General features: G+C 37.4%; 1 protein-coding gene across 3 annotated transcripts in view; it reads left to right on the top strand.

Moving 5' to 3' along the window:
- The window catches only part of PKIB (cAMP-dependent protein kinase inhibitor beta), a 124638-nt gene that overhangs the window by 55916 nt on the left and 46538 nt on the right, over positions 1-22184 (top strand). For all 3 annotated transcript variants that reach the window (XM_069076936.1, XM_069076934.1, XM_069076938.1), the window contains one exon: positions 19014-19075. The gene's annotated coding sequence lies outside the window, so the exon portion shown is untranslated. The remainder of the gene's footprint in view (positions 1-19013; positions 19076-22184) is intronic.

Raw genomic sequence — 22184 nt, 5'->3', positions numbered from 1 at the left:
ATCTACAGGAGGAAAAGTTTTTTCACTGAGGCGTATACTTTAAGGAATAGAAAGAGGACTTCCTCTAGGTGGTAGAAGAAATTGAGGGTGGGGGGAAGCTATATCAGTTTCTGAATAGCTTGAAAAACAAATGATAAGATTACTGAAATAACTTTTTCCTCTTCACACAGAATTTGGCATGTTTCTTGCTGGTGAAATATACTAATTGCTAAAAACTATGACCTGCTGGTTTAAACATCTAAAAAAAGATCTTTTCGTCTTTTAAATGTGCTTATCAAAATGAAAAGATATCAAAGATATAAAACTATGAAAAAAAACTTAGCAAGTAGAAAAGAAAGGTAGATGAGGACAATTTATCTCCTTGTTTTCTTCACTTTTAGAAGGACATGACAGAATATGAGATGAGGTTAAAAAAACCCAAAATTATACAACAGTTTAAACCAGATTAAAAATATTTTAAAGTAATAGGTATGAATAAAAGGAAAAAATGCCCCCTTGTTCTCCCCTAATTACAAATGTTTGTAGTAAGGTTTTCTAGTTTGAACAGGTTAGGAAATTCAGCTTGCATTTAGACAGAATAATGTGTGTTACTTATGAAATCCATTGAAAAATGGAAATAGTAAGCCCAAGAGATTTAATGAAATTTAATTACTTTATCTTTATAACTACATGATTTCATTGATTTAACTCAACAAGACCTCTAACAGAAAGAATTTTGGCTATTAAATTACACATTTAAGTAGGAAAATGACATGATACTTTTTTACTGTATTTGTCTTTGAAACCTTTAAATTATATTTGAAAGCTTAGTCTATAGAAGGAAAGCTTTATTTATTCCTTCTGTATTTGCCCATGCATATTTTGTTTCTTTTCTGTGGGAAATGAAAGAGTTAAGGTTTGTCAGAAAAGCAAGAAAAAAATAGTCTTCAGGAAGCATTCTTTATCATAGCCACACAGAAACACAAATCTTGTTTTTCATCTGTATTTTCACCAGTCTTTTGTGTGTGTATGGGGCTTGAGGGAGGGGGCACATGGCATAAGGAGGTAAAAACATAGGGAATGTTTGGCAGATAACATTTCATCTTCTCATCCCAGTTGCAGCAATTCTGGTCAGGCTGAAGTAGCTCCAGGCTGGTTGAAAACATTGATGTGTTTCTAGCCCTCTTGGGGAGGAAAACAGAGTAAACAGAATGCTAGACTTAAAGTCAATCAATCTATGAACAAGCTTTTATTAAATGGTCACTATATGCCAAGCTCTGTCCTAATTACTGAGGGTACACAGAAAGGCAAAAATAGTCTTTGCCCTTGAGGAATTGATGTCCTATTATAGGGAGATAATATATACATAAATAGTAACATATGAGGTAAAGGAAAGGAAAGATCAAGGCCCCTAGAAAACCTTTAGGCAACTTCAGCTAAATTCTATTTGTCTTATCTTGAGTGAGAACCCTAAGTGATAGCATTTCTGACTTAGGCAAAAACAATTAGAGAGGATGATAGACTGGAATCATTAAGGAAGACCACTCAGTGATGATAATAGTTGTATCAAGTATCAATCCCACAAGGGTTTGTAGGATCATAGATTTGGATTTGGAAAGGAACTTAGTGGTCCTCAAGTCCACACCCCCTCCATTTTGCAGATGAGGAAACTGAGGGACAAAAAGGCTAAGTGACTTGCTTAGATTCACATAGCTATTAATTGTCTAAAGAATTTGAACCCACGTACTGATTCTATACCAAGCTGCCTCTCAAGACTTTGCTGAAAGAAGGGCACCATGGTGATAGGACTATGGATGGGGATAGCCAAAACATTGTTGTACCACAAATTGGCATAGACCAATGGAAGACCATGAGGTGAGAAATGGTGATATCAGTTGCTTTGGAGAGGAAACTATTCTCCAAATGTCTTGGCTCTACTAGTTAAGCTTTGACTTGAGTATATTTGAAAAGAATGGAATATTGATAAGCTAAAGCAAAAAAAAAATCCCATGAAGACCAGTCGCTTATTTTCCTTAGGCAGCTTGAATTCTAAATCTCAATATAGTCTCAGGATCCCGCTTCTCCTGGATATGCTATCCTCTCTGAATTTTTGTGACATTGTTCTCTTCTAGTTCTCTTCCTACCTGTCTGACTGTTTTCAGTCCTTTGTAGAATCTTCATTCATGTTATATCCATTACCTATAGGTGTACCCCTACCCAGGTCTCTTTCCTGGGCTCTCATTCTTTCTGTATTCTCTCACAAGTTGATCTCATCAGTTTCCATGGATTTAATTATTGGCTATATGCAGATGATTCCCAGATCTAGATATTCAGCCCTATTCTCTTTCCTGAACTCTGGTTCTGTATCACCACTTGTCTGTTGGATATTTTGAAGTGACTGTCCTAAAAGGCATCTCAAATTCAGAATTTTCAAAACAGAACTCCCTTTATCTTTATCCCCAAATCAACCCCATTCTGAACTACCTGTCACTGTTGAGGGTACTACTATCATTTCATCACCCAGATTCACAACCTCAGGGTCATTTTTGACTTCTTACATTCACTCAACCTATATATCTAGTCAATTAACAAATGTCATTTTGATTTTCACAGCATCTCTCATATAGGTCCCTTTCTTTCCATTCACACAGTCACTACCCTAGTTCAGACCCTTATTGCATCTTGCCTATACTATTGCAATAGCCTTCAAATTGATCTCTTTGCCTCAAGTTCCTCCCCATTCTAATATCCTTCATGCAGTTTCCAAAGTGATATTCCTAAAGCATATGTCTGTCCATGTCATTCCCCCTACTCAATAAACTCCAGTGGCTTCTTGTTATCTCCAGGTTATAAAGTAATAGATTTTATGGCATGTGAAACTCTTCACAACATTCCCCCTCTTTACTTTTTCTAGTTTTCTTACATTTTAATCCTCTCCACAAACTTACGTTTTGTTCCCCTCCACATCAAGCTAACTGACCTTCTTACTGTCCCTGACATACAGCATTCTATCTCCCATCTTTGCCATTGCAGTGGCTATTCCTTTTGCCCAGAACGGTCTCCTTCTCTCCATCTTTGCCTCTAAGAATCTCTGGCTTTCTCCAAGACTCATTTCAAATACCATCTTCTGCAAGAGAATTTTCATGGAACCCCAACTGCTCCCCATCTAAGCTTATCTTCTGTCTACTCTGTATTTATTTTGTGTCTTTGTTGTTCAGTCTTTTTCAATTGTGTCCAGCTTTTCATGACTCCGTTTGGGGTTTTCTTTGCAAAGATACTAGAGTGGTTTGCCATTTTTTTCTCCAGATCTTGTGTGCATCAATGGATAGATATGTTGTTTCCCTCATTAGAATGTAAAGTCCTTGAAGATAGGGATTGTTTTCACTTTTCTTTGTATGTCCAACATCTAGTGCATAGTGAAATGTTTAATAAATGTTTATTGATTGATTGATGATAAACTTTGTACCACTTCTACTGAGTGAATCAGTGCCTTCTACCTGTATTCTTTTGGGTCATCATGTTGCCTGTAGGCAGTTTATAAACAAACAATATCTAGGTCCTTGGAGGGAGCTAAACAATAAATGAATTCCATTTTGTCTATTTATTTACCTAAATTAACAACATGTAATGGCTTATGACATAAAGAAAGAACCTCTCTTTCATCTGACTTATATAACTACTACCTTAGGTGGAAACAATTGGGAGAGCTGATAGCTGGGAATCATTGAGGAAGACCAGTCACAGGTGATGATAGTTTATTAGAAAAGTATTAAGGGGGGTGGCTAGGTGGCACAGTGAGTAAAGCACCAGCCCTGGAGTCAGGAGGACCTGAGTTCAGTTCTAGCCTCAGACACTTAACACCCACACAAAAAAACTAGCCATGTAACCTTGGGCAAGTTACTTAACCCCAATTGCCCTCCAAAAGGAAAAAAAAAGTGTTAAGGCCCTCATCACTTCTTAGCTAGGTTAGTGTAAATGTCCTAATTGGTCCCTCTGATTCAAGTTTTAACTATCCCAATTCATCCTACACACTGCTATCAATGTAGTTTTAAGTTAAGTACAGGTTTATCTCCCCTGCTCATTCAAGTCTATTGGCTTTCTATTGCCATTAGGATAAAATATAAACTCGTGTCCAGTTTTTAAAGCTCTTTGCACTCTGACTCTAGCATATTTTGTCACATCTAGGTGGCACAGTGAATAGAATACTAGGTTTGGAGTCAGAAACACCTGAGTTCAAGTCCATTCTCGGACACTTGATAGCTGTGTGACCCTAGGCAAGTCACTTATATTCTATCTGCTCTAGTTTCCTCAACTGTAAATAGGGTTAAAAGTATCACCTACTTAGGCAGGTTGTGAGGATCAAATGGGAGGACTAAATAAAGGAACAAAAACAACTAAAATCTTCAAACCTCTGTTTAGCTCAGTTTCCTCAGCTTTAAAATGAGAACAACAGCATCTACCTCACTCACAGAGTTGCAAGAATGAAATGAGATAATATTTGTAGAGCACTTAGTATGGTGCTTGGCACATAGTAGGTGCTATATAAATGTTTATTCCTTTCCTCCTTCCCTTTCCCTTTCTAGTTTCTTTGAGCATTATTTCCCTTCTAACAATCTTCAGTCCAGTCAAACTGGTTTTTTCTTTGTTCTTCAGGTGACGCTCTAGGACTCAGTTGTGTTCTGGTAAAAGTTTAACAACTGATGAATGCAGGGCACATTTTTAAGTATACTCTGTTTTATCAACATTTTCTCCATCATTCAAGTCTAAACAATCAATAAAAAGTAAATAAAAGCCTGACTTATAGCATTTGTGGATTCTGAGGTGTAAATGCACATGTTGAAAATACAATCAAGTGTTTCGGCTACTCCCTTCGTAAGTTAGGTTATGGAACACTGAGCCAACTGGGAATAAATGGAAAGAAGGAAAGCCATCTAAATCAGTGAAAACCTACTTAAAAGAAACTAAATTCTTCCAAATAGTTTGTTTTTTAAAGTAGGTTAAACTTCCTCCTTTCATCCCCAGTCTTTACCATATTAATTTACTTAGCAAAGTATTTTTTAAATTAACAGTACAAAGGTAATTTTCAGTCCCATCCAAATTATAGATAGTCAAAATTAGTGGGATCTAACTGTATTAGTATGACTGAAAAATAAATAGTTGTAAAATATTTTGAAATTACTGGATGAAAAAACCTGTGTGTGTATGTATGTAGGTGCAGGTGTGCACACACATGCTTGTTTACGTCTGGATTCAGTGTGTGGGTGTGCTTCTATATCTTGGGGTTAGGGAATGAAAAGGAGGAGAATAAAAGTAAAATGATTACTATGGAATAGAATAGGTTTGTAAAATGCCAGTGTAAGAACAGGAAGACTTCCTGCTTACTGTAAATAGGCTGTTCTTTACCCAAATGAATGTCAACAGAATGCCTGCTGAGCGTATTTCTTTAGAATGGTATTTTCAATATTGTTTGGCATCAGGTACATTGTCCCATGTGATTCAACACTTGCCATGGTGACTGCTTTTTCAGGGAGTACAACAAAATGCAGTGGCACTTAAAAAGATGGAAAAGATGGTAAAAATAATGGATGCATTATTTAGCTAAGTGCACCAGTCTATCAGGCTGTGCTTACATGATGTCTCTGCTAGTGTCCTACATTTGCTTTTAGACATTAATTAGCATGCTGATGGCAAGGAAAATCTTCTGTCTTTTTTGATATTGCTAAGTAGCATAGCAATTCTCTCTCACCCTCAAGCCCTAAAGCAAGAAATTCACTTTCTGAAAGCAAATATATATTTTCCTGTCTTTGAGCATTTAAAGAATGATTTCAATATACTGCCAAGCTTAAATGTTCCCTAGCAAATTGTCTGCCTTTGTAATGGGGTGCTTCTAAAGCTTCGTGAGCTCTGAAGGAGGCTGATGAGCACAAAATGGAAGTAGACTGTTAGCCTGTTAATGGAGCCTGTAAGCTACAGTAAGGCCATCTTAGGAAACAGGAACTAAGGAAAACAAAATCAAGAGGAAATACAGAAAAAGCCTGTGTACAGACAGTGAGCATGACAGTCAACAAAAGAATAAACTTCATGTGAGAAAAAAGACATGAAAACACTGATTCTCTGCAGACTGATACAGAAAGATATTGATGACAGAGCAGGCAAATCTTTGATTTTTCTTGACAAATGAAACAGAAATGCCAAACAAACCTCTGGATGGGTGAGAGGACGAACACTGAGCCATAGGCAGGTGTAGTCAGAACATAATAGGACCAGGAGATTTTTTATTTTAGTAAGAAAACCTTTACACATAACTCTTGGCAAACAGTCATACATCTGCTGATTTTTCTTTCCTGTGATGACAATGACCCAGTTATTGACTGATGGAAACAAAGGCTCCTGTACCTTCTAATAGGAGTAGAGGCATGGTGATGAGGTAGAACACTGGGAATCAGAAGACCAGGGTTCTCATGCCAGTTCTCCCACTATCTGGCTAGATGACCCTGAGCACACTTAACTTCTTACTCACTTCATCTGTAAAATGAACAAGCTAGACTGGAGCAATCAGAAAACCTTCAAGCTGAGAAAAAAGTCATTTAGTCCAGCCTCTGCCTAAAACATGATTCCTTGCTATAATGTCTTTCAGAAGTGGTCTTCTTCAGATTCCGCTTAATAATAACAACAGCAATAAAAACAGCTGATGTTTACATAGAACATTGAATTTTGCAAAGCACTTAACATATTCTCATTTGATTCTCTCAAGTGGGTGTGGTTATCATCCTAATTTTCCAAGTGAGACACTAAACTAGGGTTGATAGAGGTTAAGTGATTTGTTCATAAGGAGTAAGTGTCACAGTCAGGATTTGAAGTGAGTTCTTTCTGACTCTGGATTCTATCAACTATACCAGTTAAATTACCTCTAGGAGATGGGAATTCACTCTTTAAAGTTGATAGAGACTTTTGTGTTTGAAATTTCCCTTATTGTATCCTAACAGAATCATGGAAATTGAGAGTTGGAAGGAATATCAGTTTTCATCAAGTTCAACCTATACACTAAAGGACTTCTCTGCTCAAGGACCTCCAAAGAGGAAGAAGCTCCCACCTCTTGAAGCAATCCATTCTGCTTTGGGACAGCTCTAATTGTTAGACTGACAGCAAACCTAGTCTGTCCTCTTATCCCCACATCTGATCTTCTCTTCCGTGTAACAGCCTTTCAAATACTTGAACACTGTTATTCTGCTCCCCTCTCTACCTTCCTCTTATTTTCTCCAGGTTAAACATGCCTAGTCCTTTAGTTTTCATAGAAACTAGTATATAGGAATTGTCCCTGAAATTAATGACCATTTCTGCAAATAATATAAAAGTGAAATGATGAGCTAAAAATTAAGGGATCACATGGCAAGTTAGACTAAAAAAGAGACATTCTTAGAGACAAAATGTTCCTCTTTCATTATGCATAATGCTTATTCAGAATTAAAGAAGGCAATCTTTAGTGTCCTTTTTCTTTTTAATCTATTATTCAGTGACCAAAGGCAAACAAGGCTTCATTAGGTAAATAGTTGGTATTTTCAAGATTATGATTATAGAGCTGAGCAAGTCTTAAGTAGAAGAAATTCTAATGAAAAATATTAAATTAATATGACTTCCTCATTCAATTGTTCTTTCATTCAACAAGCAGTTATTAAGTATCTCCACTGCCTCTAATTTATAAAGAGGAATGGAGAAGTCTATATTAATATAAATGAGGCATTGTCCCTCCCCTCAAGGAACTTGTAATCTAGTATGATATTCAGACATGTGCATAGATAAATAGACTTATTATGTGATACAGTACATTTCAATTACATTTCAGTTTTCATGCCCAGAAAAATTTGACTATTTACCATAGAAAGACAATGAAAAAGTAGTATGGATTCAAAAACACTTCATAGGGAAGGCAGTAAAAAGTCTTTTCAGTTGGAGAAATAGATAGCTTGATAGAACCCTAAATTAACTAGATTTCCCCTTCTATTACAGTTTTATTGGAAAGAGTCAAATCACAATAAAACTAAGTTATCAGAAGTATGTTTTTTTTTTCTAAAGCAATTGGGGTTAAGTAACTTGCCCAAGTTTACATGCCTGTTTTGTGTGGGTGTTAAGTATCTGAAGCTGGAACTGATTCTGGGATTTTGGGTCCTCCCGACTCCGGGACCTGTGCTCGTACTCACTGAGCCACCTAGCCACCCCAAGAAGCATGTTTTAAAATGGGAAATCACTTCTAAAATATATCCTGATGTCAGTGTGTATTCAGACTAATCTCCTATCCAATTGATATCAGATGGAAGAAGTCTTTAGTTGTGTGCCACAGAGCCCCGTCTTTTCTACTATCTTATTTGATATGTTATCAATCACTTTGATGAAGAGATAGGAGATATACTTCATATATGCAAATGACATAGAATTGACAACAAAAAAATTAGGTTACAGAATTAGGATTCAAAATTATTAAGGGCTGGAATGACAGACTGAAACCTACAACCATATTAGACTGATCTGAATTGTGTTAAATGTAAAATATTTGTTCAGCACCTGTTATGTACAAGACATTATTATGCTTTCTGCTGGGGATATAAAGGTAAGATATGCAGATCCTATTTGTAAGGAGCCTTCTTATCTTATTATAAACTAAGTGTGGGGAAAAGACATTTGCACAAAAATCAGGATTCTAGGAAGACTATAAATGTATAAGGTCTGGGTCAAGTGCTATGAGAAATTCGATGATGGGGAAAGTTACTTTCAGCTGGGGTGGGGAGTGGGGGTCAGAGAAATTTTCATAGAAAGGTTTCACGTGAGACAGTTAGGTGGCATAGTAGATAGATCACCAAACCTAGAGGCAAGAAGAACTGAGTTCAAATCTAGCCTCGGATAATTACTAGCTTTGTGACTCTGGGCAACTCAATTAACCTTCTACTTTCAGTTTCCTCATCTGTAAACTGAAGATAATAGCACCTACCTTTCAGGGTAGTAGTGGGGATCAAATGATATAATATTTGTTTTTTTAATAATATTTTATTTTTCTCCATGTAAAGATGATTTTTTTAACATTCATTTAAAAAAAAACATTTTGAGTTCCAAATTTTCTCTCCTTCCCTCACTTCCCTCCTCCCCAAGACAGTAAGTAATGTGATATAATATTTGTAAGGCACTTAAAAAACCTTAAAATTCTATTTAGATGTGATTTATTATTATGGAAGATTTGGTGCCTGATTTGGGGCTTGAAGGAAGAAAGGGACTTTAACATATGAAGGTTGGGGAGAGAGGAAAGGAAGCATCTGTTTTCAGCTTGGATAATAGTATGGCATGAACAAAGGCTGATAGCATAACACAGGCAAAGAAAGGTGTGGAGATAAGAGAGGGCAGAGTGAGAATAGAAAATGATGCATTTTTGCTGGAAGTAGATTATGTGAAGTGAAGTAATAGGAGATAAAGCTAGAAAGGTAAATTGGAAATAAAAGGCAGCCAATCTTGAAAGCCAGGATCAGTAGTTTCTTCTCTTTTCAGTAAGCAGTAAGTAGCCACTGGAGATTTTTTTTTAGTCAAACAATGACATGGTCAGCTCAGAACATTCATACTTGGGCAGTAGATAGGAGGCTAATTAGATTTTTTTTTTTTTTACTTTTTTGGAAGGGGGAAGGCAGGGCAATTGGGCTTAAGTCACTTGCCCAAGGTCACACAGCTAGTAAGTGTCAAGTGTCTGAGGCCAGATTTGAACTCAGGTCCTCCTGACTCCAGGGCCAGTGCTCTATTCACCTAGCTGCCCCCTAATTAGATTTATTATAGAAGTAGAGTTCATAGGACACGACAACAGATTGAATGTTTAACGTGAGGGAAAGGGAATAATCAGGATGTTTTCTAAAGTTTTGAACTAGGGTGATTGAAAGTATGGTAGTGTTTTCAATAGAAATAAATTAGCATGAGAGGCAGTTTTTTTGGTTTGTTTTTGTTTTTAAAGGTAATAGATATGGTGGCATAGGATATTGAGCACCATGCCTGGAATCAGGAAGACTTGAGTTCAGATGTGACCTTGGATACTTATTAGCTGTGTGACCCTGGGCAAGTCTCTTAATCTTTGCCTTGGTTTCTCCATCTCTAAAACGGCGATAATGATAACAGCTACCTCCCAGAGTTATTGTGAGGGGTCAAATGAGATAATTGTAAAGTAATTATCAAAGTGCCTACCACATAGTAAGTGCTACATAAATGTTAGCTAGCAGTAGTAGTAGTAGCAGTAATAGTAGTATCCTTGTTGCCGTGCTATGTGGGCCTCCAATTCATTCACCCTCTCAGAATGACAGAATCTCAGAGGTCACCTCAGAGGTCATCTAGTCCAATTCATATCTGAATAAAAATCTCCTTTACAGCATATTCAGTTATCTGAAATCATAATTCAGATTATCTAACTTTTGAGTACCTTGTAGAAGGAGCAGCTAGATGGCTCAGTGGATATCCCGGACTATGGATATGTCCAGAATGTTGGGCCTGGGTCAGGAAGACCTGGATTCAAACCTGACCTCAGACACTTACTAGCTGTGTTGCAAAGTTCAAAATTTAGGCTTGATGTCAACTTCCTAACACTTAACAGCTATATAAGAGTATAATGAGCTATCTTGGAAGGTATTTTCCCTCACTTGTTGTTCAGTCATGTCCAACTCTTCACGATCTCATGGATCATACTGTCCAGTGTTTTCTTGGCAAAGATACCATTTCCTTTTCAAGTGGATTAAGGCAAATGGAGGTTAAATGACTTGCAATTACCACTAATTGTGTCTGGTTCTGTCCCCTGGGTCCATGTTTAATCGCTATTCCAAATGATAGACTTTGAAATACTTAAAGACGGCTACATAGTTCCCCCTGAGTCTTTTCTGATTCACAATTCTTTCAATTTATTTTATTATGGCGTGATTTCAAAGCCTTTCACCACCCTGCTTTTTACCCTTCTTTGAATGACCTCTTGTTAAAAATGACAACCAGAATCAAACACGGTTCTCTTAGAAACATGGTATCATAGCCTGATAATTGGAGAAATGGTCTAACAAGAATATAGTACAGCGAGTTTATCATCTCCCTAGTCCTGTATGACTTTACTCAATGTAGTTTAAGACCATATTAGCTTTTTTTGGTGGTAGTGATGGTGCTTACAATATCAAACTGTTGATTGCTATTGAGATAACATTATATTCCACTAAAATTCCAAGATCTTTTTTCAGGCAAATTGCTGTCTTGTACTTGTACTCCAGAGCAGGTGCTCTATTCACTGTACCACCTAGCCACCCCAATCTACAAATTTTATACTCATGGCATGAATGCCTATAGAATGAATGACGATTTTTTTTTCAAAGTCATTGATGAAAATGTCAGCCAGCACAGTGCCAAGTATAGATCCTTTCCTCAGGAAACTCAGTATTTGGCCCACAATTTCCTTCTTTACTCTAATGCTTCCCCTCACTCTTAGGGACTTTAGGGTTCATGGTTCCATTGACTACCCTGGCCTTGAATTCATCAACTCCTTGCCTTGGCCACCTATAGGAGGGATTAGATTCTAGACCTCAATATCAAGACAGACAGTAGCACCTCCATGATTTTGAACTCTGAAAATCCATTCTCTAATTATAATCTCTTGTTCTTCCATCTCTTCCTTATCTTTATACCTCCTAAACCTATTCTGTCTTCAATTCAATTTTCAGTCCTTTCATTTCTTTATCTCTCTCTTCTATCCAACTCTCCCTCATCAGTAGATCAGTTCTGGCCTTACTTTTCTCCCTATTTCAGTCTTAATACTATAATAAGTCAATTAAACTATTGCATTCTTCACTACCTACAGGATCCTTTGCTCCTACCTTTTCATACTATCGCGTCTCCTCTGTTCTTGGGGGGGGGGGGAAGCAACTCAAAAAAGAAAAGCAGCACTCCTTTTGATCCTGTCATCTCAAGCTCTGTCTTTCTTTTCTCCTGCTAGATTCTCGACAAGAATTGTTTATATTTCCTCTCTCTGCCTTTTGACTATATTCTTGCTTCTCTTTATCTTATAATCAGGCTCTAACTCCTTCTTCACAGAAACTCTTTTCTCTGAGATTTCCAATGATTTCCTAACTGCTTAATCCAATGGCCTTTTATCAGTCCTCATCTTCTTTGAGCTGTCTACAGCTTTTGACTTATGCTTTTATCCCTAGGTACTCTTTCAAAACTCTCAGCATTCTTCCTGATTCTTTTCTTATGATAGCTAATAGTTATATAACAATTTATGATTTGAAAAGTAGTTTATGCAAAAGGTCTCTAACCCTCACAACAACCCTGTGTGGAGTAATTATGATGATTACCATTCCCATTTTGTAAATGATGAAATTTATTGAAGCTTAGAAATGTTAACTGACTTCTCCAGGGTTACTAAACAATGTTAGAGAAGAGATTCAGATTCAGATCCTCTTAACTACAAGTCCCACCCTCATTCTGTCCCAATATATTGCTTTTCTGTAACCTGTTCTTTCTTAGTCTGATTATTCCTCAGCCTCTTTTTGCTAGACCATCATTCACTTTCTACCCTCCAAACACATGTCCCCCAAAGCTCTGCCCAGGGCCCTCTTCTCTTCTTTGCTCTTTCTGTACTATTTCCCTTATTGATCTCATCTCCTAGCATAAGTTCAATCAATAATCATATCCAGGCAGATGACTCCCAAATCTATATATCTAGATATAACTTCTCCTGTCCTGCATCTTTAGCTGCCTTCTTGCAATTTCCAATGAGATATTCTGTCAGCGCCTCAAATATATATATATATATCAAAAATGGAATTCATCATCTTCCCCATTAAGCATGTGCTCCTTTCATTTCTTTTTCTTTCTGGTAACACTATTGTCCCAGCCACCCAGGTTCATAACATTTGAGTCATTTATGACTCTTTTCTTTCCCTTGCCCTACACATAAAATATCCTGTAGTGGGGTACCAGTAGAATGAGTGTTGGATTTGGAATCAGAGAACATTGGTTCATATCACCATCTGCTACTTAATACTTGTATGACCTTGGTAAAGTAACTTAACTTGTGTAAGACTCATTTTCCTCAACCATAACATTAGGAAGGAGGTTAAACTATATGAGCAGATCAATGTGGATGACACTATGATTCTGACTCTATGACATGTAGTCCAGCTATCTTATTTTAGAAATGAGGAAACTGAAAACCAGGGACTGAAATGACGTGTCTTAATTTGTACAGCTAATAAAGACGTAGTTACTCTTGGATGTGAAAGATAAAGAAGTGAGGAGTGTAAAAAATGGTCATGAGGTTTTGAGCCTGTGTAACCAGGAAGATGGTGGTGCTGTAAACTGAAATAGGGAAGAAGCTTAGAGGAGGAACAAATGTTTTGGAAGATGAAGAAATAAGTTTTGATAAGCTGAGGTTGAGATGTCAACAGGGTATCCAAGTAAGAGATATAAAATTGGAGTGGATGTAAGCCTGGAGTCCATGAGATAACTTAAGACTGGAAATGCAGCATAGTGGAAATAACGTTTTGCATGACTTCATATGTATAATGGGTATCCTTTGCCTTCTCAGTGGAGGGGGGAGGGGATAGAAGGAGGGAGATAATTTGAAACTAAAAATAATTAACAAAATAAACAAAAATTTAAAAAATATAGTAACAAAAGTTGACATGCATAGAAGCAATAACTGCAGAAGTGGCTATAGAGAGAAGAGGGTTGGGGGACACACGTAAGGATAGAAGAGGAAGTGTTAGAGAAGGAGACAAAGAAAAAGTAGTCAGAGAATTAGGAGAACAACCAGAAAATTAATTTCATATGAGTCATGGGAAGAAAGAAGATCAATAATAAAGAGTGGTCAGTAATTTTGAATGCTGCAGGGAGGCAAATGCTAGTTGACTGGGTGAAGAACTAAGAAATGGATTTGAATTTGTCTATTGGGGGTTGTCAGTTGCCTTGAGTAAGCACTTGATTCAATTCCTATCTACAAAGTACTTTAAAGTTTACAACATTTTCTTACAAAAATCCTATAAATGTAAATAATACAGTTTTCACCATCCCCATTTTCAAGTAAATTTTTATAAATATCTTTTGTTTTTAAATCACTCATTTCCCAGTGTTTTCTTCTCCTTTCCAGAGGTCAACACCTTATAATACAGTATAAAAAGAGAGGACAGAAATGATAGTCCAGTAAAACTAACCAAAATATTAAAAAAAGTCTGCTATTTTCCATATTCATAGTCCCCCACCTCAGTAAAAAAGCAAAATAGAACAAAACAGGGAGGAGCTGCCTTCTCATAAGTCTTCTTAGGGATAAAGCTTAATTATTATACTTTTATGGTACTAAATTTTATTTGTCTTTTTCCTCTTTCATTTTAATTTGACAGTTCAATCTATAGGTTGTTCAATGGTTAGAACTCTGGGTCTAGAGTTTGGAAAACCTGAGTTTAGATGTGACCTCAGACATTTATTAACTGTGTGACCCTGGGCAAATCACTTATCTTACCCAGAGTTTCCTCATCATCTCTAAAATGGAATAATAATAGTAGCTCTCTCATAGAGTTCTGAGGATTTAGTATGTAAAGTATTTTGTAATCCTTAAAGCCTGTATAAGTATTAGCTGTTATTTATCCTCAGCTATCCTAAAACCCAGGAACCCTACAGAGATTACTATTATGCCATCTACCTACTTAAGCAGCATAATACCCTTTGTTTTTTTTTCAAATTATATTTATTATAAACACTATGGAGAATAGATACAAAGGAGTATAGGATATCTGGGGGGAGAGGTTATAACATAACAGCTAAAAGATAGGGATGTGTTTTCACTGGCATAAGAAACTCTCATTTGAAGAAATCCCCTTTACCAATGTATATAGTAGATAGTAGAAGTAATTTTTGGATTTCTCCTATAGTCCTTATAACCTGATTTTTTCTCCCACATAGTTCCTAAGCTTAGGCTATTGCACTGGCCTAGGAAAAGACCCAATCTACTATTCTGACTGTTGATAAAAGACTCTTCCCTAATAAGGCCCCATAGATCTCTTTCCCCTTCAGATTTTAGGCCTTGAGCATATCACCCTTTTCCTAAATTTCTATACACATTAAATCTTTGGAACCTCCCTGTATTCTTACTAGTTCATGTCAAACAGATTTTACTTGCTAGGTCTTCCTAGCTTTCTTGGTCCTTGATGACAAAAACAATTCTTCTTTCTACCTTTACCTACCCTGACCTTGGACTCTGTGGGTCTTGCCACACCAGCCAGGCTACTCTGGGCCTGCTGTCATATGCACACAGTCTGGCCTCTGGTTCAAGTCTAAACTGTTATTGTTTTTAGTGGCCCCACAAACTCCCACTCATTGGCTGAGTAGTACTGACAGATATATCCTAGGACTGATCAGCACTGGACATCTTCTCTAAAATCCAACCCCTTTTCACACCTGAAGGCCACCCCTATAGGCCTGGACTTCTCACCCAGTACAGACATGAATCCTAAATACTACATGTTGGTTTATGCTTTTTGCTGCATACAAGTATATATATTTGTTATTAGAGATAGGGCAGCTAAGTGGTACAGTGGATAGAATGATGGGCCTGGAGTCAGAATGACCTGAATTCAAATTCCATCTCAGATACTTACTGTCTGTGTGACCCTGGGTAAGTCACTTAACTCTGTTTGTCTCAGTTTCCTCATTTGTAAAAAAGAAAGAAATGGCAAATCACTCCACTATCTTTGCCAAGAAAATCCCAGTAGGGATTACAAAGAATAGGATATGACTGAAAAGGAATAAACAACAAGATAGAGGCAAATGGGGCCTGGTAGAAAGGTTTAAGGGAAATTTTATCATGGTAGAACAAAGATTCTGTATGGCATAGTGAAAACCATGGGGGGCAAAAAGGAGTGGAGTGAGCTTGAGAAAGATTAGGGTTGAACTGGATAGAGATGAGATCATGGAAGAAGATAACAAAGGCTGTTATTTTGAACTCCTGGAAAGAGGTGGTTAATAGGGGCAAAAAAGGGCACACTTGATATTGCTTACTGTTCACGCCAGCAGTTGAGAGATGAGTGTGCATGTGTATTGTGTGAGGTGCTAAGTAGACTGAGTAGTCATAATAGAAGTTTGTAGAACAAACCAACCCTCCAAATCCATCTGGAATGTTGATGAATGGGTGTGGTCTGTGTAAAAGAGCACTTCATCCTCCTACTTACCAGCAAGTAGGAGGCTAGAGTTGATTGGGAATAGCAGCTTCGCAGTGGAGGGGTGGTGGGAAGGGGCAGGTAGGCAGAGTAACACCACGGAAACAGTCCCAAACAATCTGAAGCATTATGGCTCTGTTCACCTGAATGAACCTATTCTTCTCTTAAGGTATAGTCCTCACATAATCATTACACAAAATATTTGCTTTTTTACAGTGGATGAAAAACTGCTATTGGGTCATGAGCAGGATTGCTGCTGCTGGTTTGTTTCTATTAACTTCTATACTGACCCAGTGTTAGGGAAGTAATTGTCTAGAATTCACTTTAGACTCTAGAGGGACATGAAATGGCCTTAAATTTGACATAATTTATCTATTTTTGTTTATTCTTCATTGTTTTTCTGAAGGTAGAAATATAGAAGACTAAATGTTGATTGGCTTATATCAGGAAGACCTTAGTTCAAGTGTTGTCTCAGATACGTACTGGCTTGTGTGACCTTGGTTAAGTCACATCCTCTCAGTACCCCTAAACAACTCTAAGACCAAGTTATAGAAAAGAAACTGTGGAAGCCTGGGAGTTCCCTGTACCAGTGAAGTCACAGATACATTAAAATGTAGATTAGTCCATGAATAATGATAGCAGCAATAGAGAAATTGTAGAGATAATTCAAATTCCAGTTACAATAGATAACAGTAATGGGGCTGGGGGGAGGCAGCTAACTATGAGGTGTTGGTCTAGGGTTCTGAAAATCTCCCCTGACTAAAATATCTTTCCCTATAGCCCATTAAGATGCCCAGAATGACCGTCAGAGTTTCTTGTTAAAATGCTGTTACCTGGGGCTGAAATGAGGTGGGGCAGGGGTTAGGGAAGAGAATCCTTTAACCATTAGCAACAGCTCTCTGATGATTTGATATTAATCTATAAGATCAGCTTGCTGGCAGAATCCAGCTGGACCATTGTGTTGTGAATTGTGTGGTTCCTCCTTCCTTTTTTTTTTGCTTTTTGGAGGGCAGTTGGGGTTAAGTGACTTGCCCAAGGTCACATGGCTAGTTTTTGTGTTAAGTTTCTGAGGTCAAATTTGAACTCAGGTCCTCCTGACTCCAGGGCTGGTGCTCTGCTCACTGCGCCACCTAGCCACCCCTTCCTCCTTCCTTCTTGAAGAGGACCAATGACATAGGAGGGTGATGTCTTGATTTGCATGTGAATTGGATTTAATTGAGGCAGGGCTGTGCAAAGTCATCAGCTGGACCATTGCATTTTGGTGTAGGGACCTAGGGAATAGGGAATTCCTGGCAAGATAGTTCTGGGTGGAGCAAGGGGTTGGCATGGGACATGGCCACTCAGGAAGCAGTATGATAAAGCATCCCAGTGCTTGAGAAGGGAAAATGCTAGTGTAGGTTTGAGGGAGGGAATATTAATTAATATAGGCTTTGAGTAGGCTGGGTTCTGAAAACATCACATCTTCCTAGGACTCACAAATAGTAAGTTTGATGAATTTGATGTTTCCTAATATCATTAGTGATGGTGGCCCACTTCAGAGAAGCAAAGAGATAGAATTAAACAATTCGTTGAGAACTGGTTCTCCTTCCAAATCATGGCACAGTTGAAGGAACATCAGAGTAGTAAAGAGGCCTGGGCCTTGATTTTGTCTTTTATTCACATCTGGTTAGCCAGTGTTGTGATTGAATTGAGGTAAACTGAGGAAACAAAGTTTGATCTATGTGATTTATTAGGATGTCATGTAATTGCAAAAAATGGGCTTCAAAGGCCCTCAGCAGTATGTAGCCCCATTGTCTTAAGGATGAGGGAGGTTAAGTGATATGCTCAAGGCTCACGTGGGTGGTAAATTTCTGAAACAAAATTTGAACTCAGATTTTTTTTGACCCCCAAGTTGAGCACTCTGTCCACTAAGTCACCTAGCTGCCTACAATTTTCTGGGTTTTGACTATTTTTTCTTTTTCTTGGTTGTAATATTCTGACTGGAATTGGGTATTTTAGAGTGACAAAGAACCACAGTCAAGGGCAGACTGTACAGCATAGTAGAGTGGACTCTGCATTTGATAATCTTAAAACCTAGGGTTCAAATCCCAATTCCAGCAGTCATTAACTGCATAACTTCTCTGAGCCTTTCTTCATCTACAAATGGTGATAATACTTGTGGTATTCTCCTCGGAGAGCTGTTATGAAGATGCTGTAAACTATAAAATGGTATAAGAAATTATTATTTATAGTCCCAGTCTGATGGTAATTTTTGAGAGCAAGACTCATGGTAAGATTTCCTCCATTGTTATGATGGAGATGCTAGAAATATGGATGCCATATTGCAAGATTCCTGTCAAAAAGATGCAATGTTCTCTCAAGCTGGAATCCTAGGCTACCATTATGTAAGAATCCCATTGAAATTTCTCTCATTCCAACCAGTCTGTGCTCTCTTTAACCCCTACCCTTTCCCTGCATCATACTTTCTCTCATCCAGCAAATGCATGCTGTGATTCAAAGTCATTTTCAAGTTTTGCTCAAATTTTCCTCTTGTTGACGTGAGCACTGCAGTGTTATGTAATTACCCTTTCGATCTAATGGATAGATTTAGTCAGCTGTTTCCAGAGACTGACAGGTAATGTTAGAAGTGAAGCTGTGTTAAATTTTAATGGAAGAATTTCTATTTTACCTCCACATTGACCCTTGACCTTGGAAGGTTAAGAAGCTTGTACTAGTTATGGACACAGTGTTTAAGTGGCTAGACAATCCAATCAGAATGATCAAAGTTCTTATATTAGAACCGGGCAGCCAGAATTCCTTTTGGTTCATCACTACTGTTTTCACTTACAGGAAAGGCCTGCTCCAGCAGAACCTGTCTTCAGGAGGACCTGTAGATCCTAATCAGGTGACTTGTAAGTGTGATTTACTTTTTCTTTTTCCTCAGTAATTTTGATAATTGAGTATTGATCTCTCAACAGAAACAAGTTCCTTTAGCAAAGCACTTGACAGCACTGCGCAATGCAATCAAAGTTTCATTGGTGGTGTCTGATTTGAAGGAGATTGAAATGCATGGAAAAGCTATAGGGTTTCTTCTAGTTAGTGAAGAGATTGTGTTAGTTATGAGTAATCCTTCCTCTCTCTTGGATTTTGATATTATCATTTTTTTTCTTTGAAAAGTAGTTCTTTAGGCTGGTCTACCAATGTGAAAATCTTTTTCTAAAAAGATTTGTTTCTAAGTTCCCAAAAATTTATAACTAAGAATAAAAAGACTTGGGATGTGTAGCAGAACAATGAGCTCACTATCCATGTGACTGCCCAGATATTTGATCTGGGCAGCACTCTATTTTGAGGTGTTGTCTCCTATTATTAGAATGTGACCTGCTTGAGGGCAGACACTACCTCACTTTTTGATTTACATTTCTGGCAATCAGCACAGTGCCTGGTACACAGTAAACCTTTAATAAAGGCTTCATTCATTCATTTTACTACAAAGTATGTAGCTTAGGGAAAGGTTTAAATTTTTTGATGAAAAAAGAAAGATAGGTCTCTCATAAAATTCAGTTCTAATTATTTACTTAGTGCTTATTACATGTCTGGGAATTTAGCTGTAGCTGAAGTTCAATCAGATCCTACTACTTGGAAAATTGACTAGAGCACTGGCAAGACAGATTTCTAGTCAGGTGCAAATCCTTCATGAGTCATACTTTCATTAGGTAAAAATAAATGAAAGGGAAATAAGAGCTCATTCCAAAAATGCATATTTAGTGCATAAAATATATTATTACTCTAAGTCTGTAACTTTACTAATGATTAGCATCATCAGTACAAGCAGAGAAGGCATACCAGGGATAAATACTACCTACTTCACAATTTTTTCTTGGACCAGTCCTGATGAAGGGAACGATTTGGTCAGGGTCAAGACAAAAATAAAAGCAGATGTTTCAGAACTAAGCTATATCTGTGATGGTGTGGTCCTATATTGCTTCCTTTTAAGAATCCTTGGGAATTTGCATTTATAAAGATATCACAAGATGGTTATACCTCTTAGCACTTTATTTGGTCATTCCAACTGGAGCACTCAACTAATGTCCTCTTGGGATTCCTTTCTTATGGTATGGAACTGATTCTGGTTTCTGGAAAGCTATACCAGCAGAGCTCAAGCTGTAGAAGGGCCTATCAAGTGGTAAAAGCTTCAAATATGGACCTGGTCACAGAAAATATCTGTCATCTGAGATGCAGCTTGCTAAATGGGGTGACACTCATCACCAGATGAGGTGATGAATTTATTAATCACTTATTATTTGCAAGGCAAGAGGCAATGTGATATAGTGGATAGAGTACTAGGAATAGAATCAGGAAGGTGTGTGTTTGAATTCTATCCTTGGTCCTTTCTTTGTGTGACCTGGGGTAAGTCACTTAAACTCTAAGAGTACTTCCTAGGACTTATGTATTAAGTTCTGGGATCTAGGATTCAGTGAAAAGAGGTCAGATATCTATTTATATTAAAGCAGCATTGGGGCAGCTAGGTGGTGAAGTGAATAGAGCCCTAGCTCTGGAGTCAGGAGGACCTGAGTTCAAATCTAGCCTCAGACACTTAACACTTACTAGCCGGGTGGGCAAGTCACTTAACAACAATTGCCCTCCCCTCCAAAAAAATATATATTAAAGCAGCATAATATTCATGAAATAGAAATTGTGTGCATTTTATTGCATAAGACAATTATTAGCTAATTACTGAAAACACATATGGGTAGTTCTTGCTGGAGTCTGAATTAGATTGTTTATATTTGCTTATCCATATGGGAAATGGTTCATTACATGTTTGTTTGGTTTGCTAGGACTTGGAATTGGAAAAGTAAAATTTTCACTTTCTACCACCCAGTTATGCAAACCAGTCTTCTGTAAAATGGTGCTTTTGAATACCCACTTGATTGGATTTTCCCCTCAGTGTTACATTTTAATTGGTTTCTTCTTTCTGCAGGCTTTCTGTTTCATATGAAAAATATGTGAAGCCCTTCCTAGCAGCTTGTAGGCTGAGGTAGTTACTGCACTGAATTTTTTTTTGACCTATAAAGGCAAAGCAATTTTAAAAACTTCTTTGAAATGGCAAGCATAAAAGGATAATATTCATTTTATGCTTTGCTAAAGACTGATGACAATGTGACATAATTTGTTTTTAAATGTCACATCTTTATTGCATCTGCTAATTGCACAAGACTTTTTCTTTTTTCAAACACTATTCAGAAGAGTCAGATGTCACTCCTTTTTGTTCTTATAATAGACTGTATCTCCTTCAATGTCTTGTATACAGCATCTTGGAGATTCACAGGTCTTGGAAATAATTCTCTTTTCCAGCTCCCTTAGTCACATGATGCCACAGGAGTAGAGGGCACCTACTTTCTTGGTACCTGATTAGTGTCTACTTCTGGGTCTGTAGACTGAAAAGTTTGTCAGACTACAGAATAGAACTGTATGTGTTTGACATTCATATGGTTCAATTCTATAGACCTCTTGCTAGGATCACCAAGAAGCCTTCAGAGTTTAGAAGGATTAAAGGGAGAAGATAGTAACAGATCATGGGCTTGGTGAAGAGAGAAGTAAGAGTTACAGTGAATTTATAAAAGGAAACTTGGGGTATTTAGGATTTTCAGAAAGCTCATTTTTTGGAGCTAAGCATTTTAACACTTTCTGCAAATGCTACTCAAAATTTCCTCCTAAATTTCCTTTTTGCATCCTGACATTTTTTTCCCTCTTCACAAGTGAATCACTTTTGTAAAGCCAAATTAATAACTGCTTACTAGTCAGACTTTTGGTATTCTGAAAATTTTAGTTAAATTAAAGAACTGAAGATTTTATAACTTCCAGGGATCTGAGAGATCATTTCACGAATGAACAAATCAAGATCCAAAGAGATGAACTGATTTATCTAAGGTTATGTAGCTTGTCAGAAGCAGAATTAAAACCTAGAACGCAAGGATTTTCCTTTTAGTTCATTTTCCATTATGCTCTAGAAATTTGATC

This window comes from Petaurus breviceps, unplaced genomic scaffold (assembly GCF_028583685.1).
Source record: "Petaurus breviceps papuanus isolate PSGF00001 unplaced genomic scaffold, PetGlider_PUasm1.0 90977, whole genome shotgun sequence".
NCBI lineage: Eukaryota > Metazoa > Chordata > Mammalia > Diprotodontia > Petauridae > Petaurus > Petaurus breviceps.
This window is presented reverse-complemented; position numbering and strand designations above follow the sequence as displayed.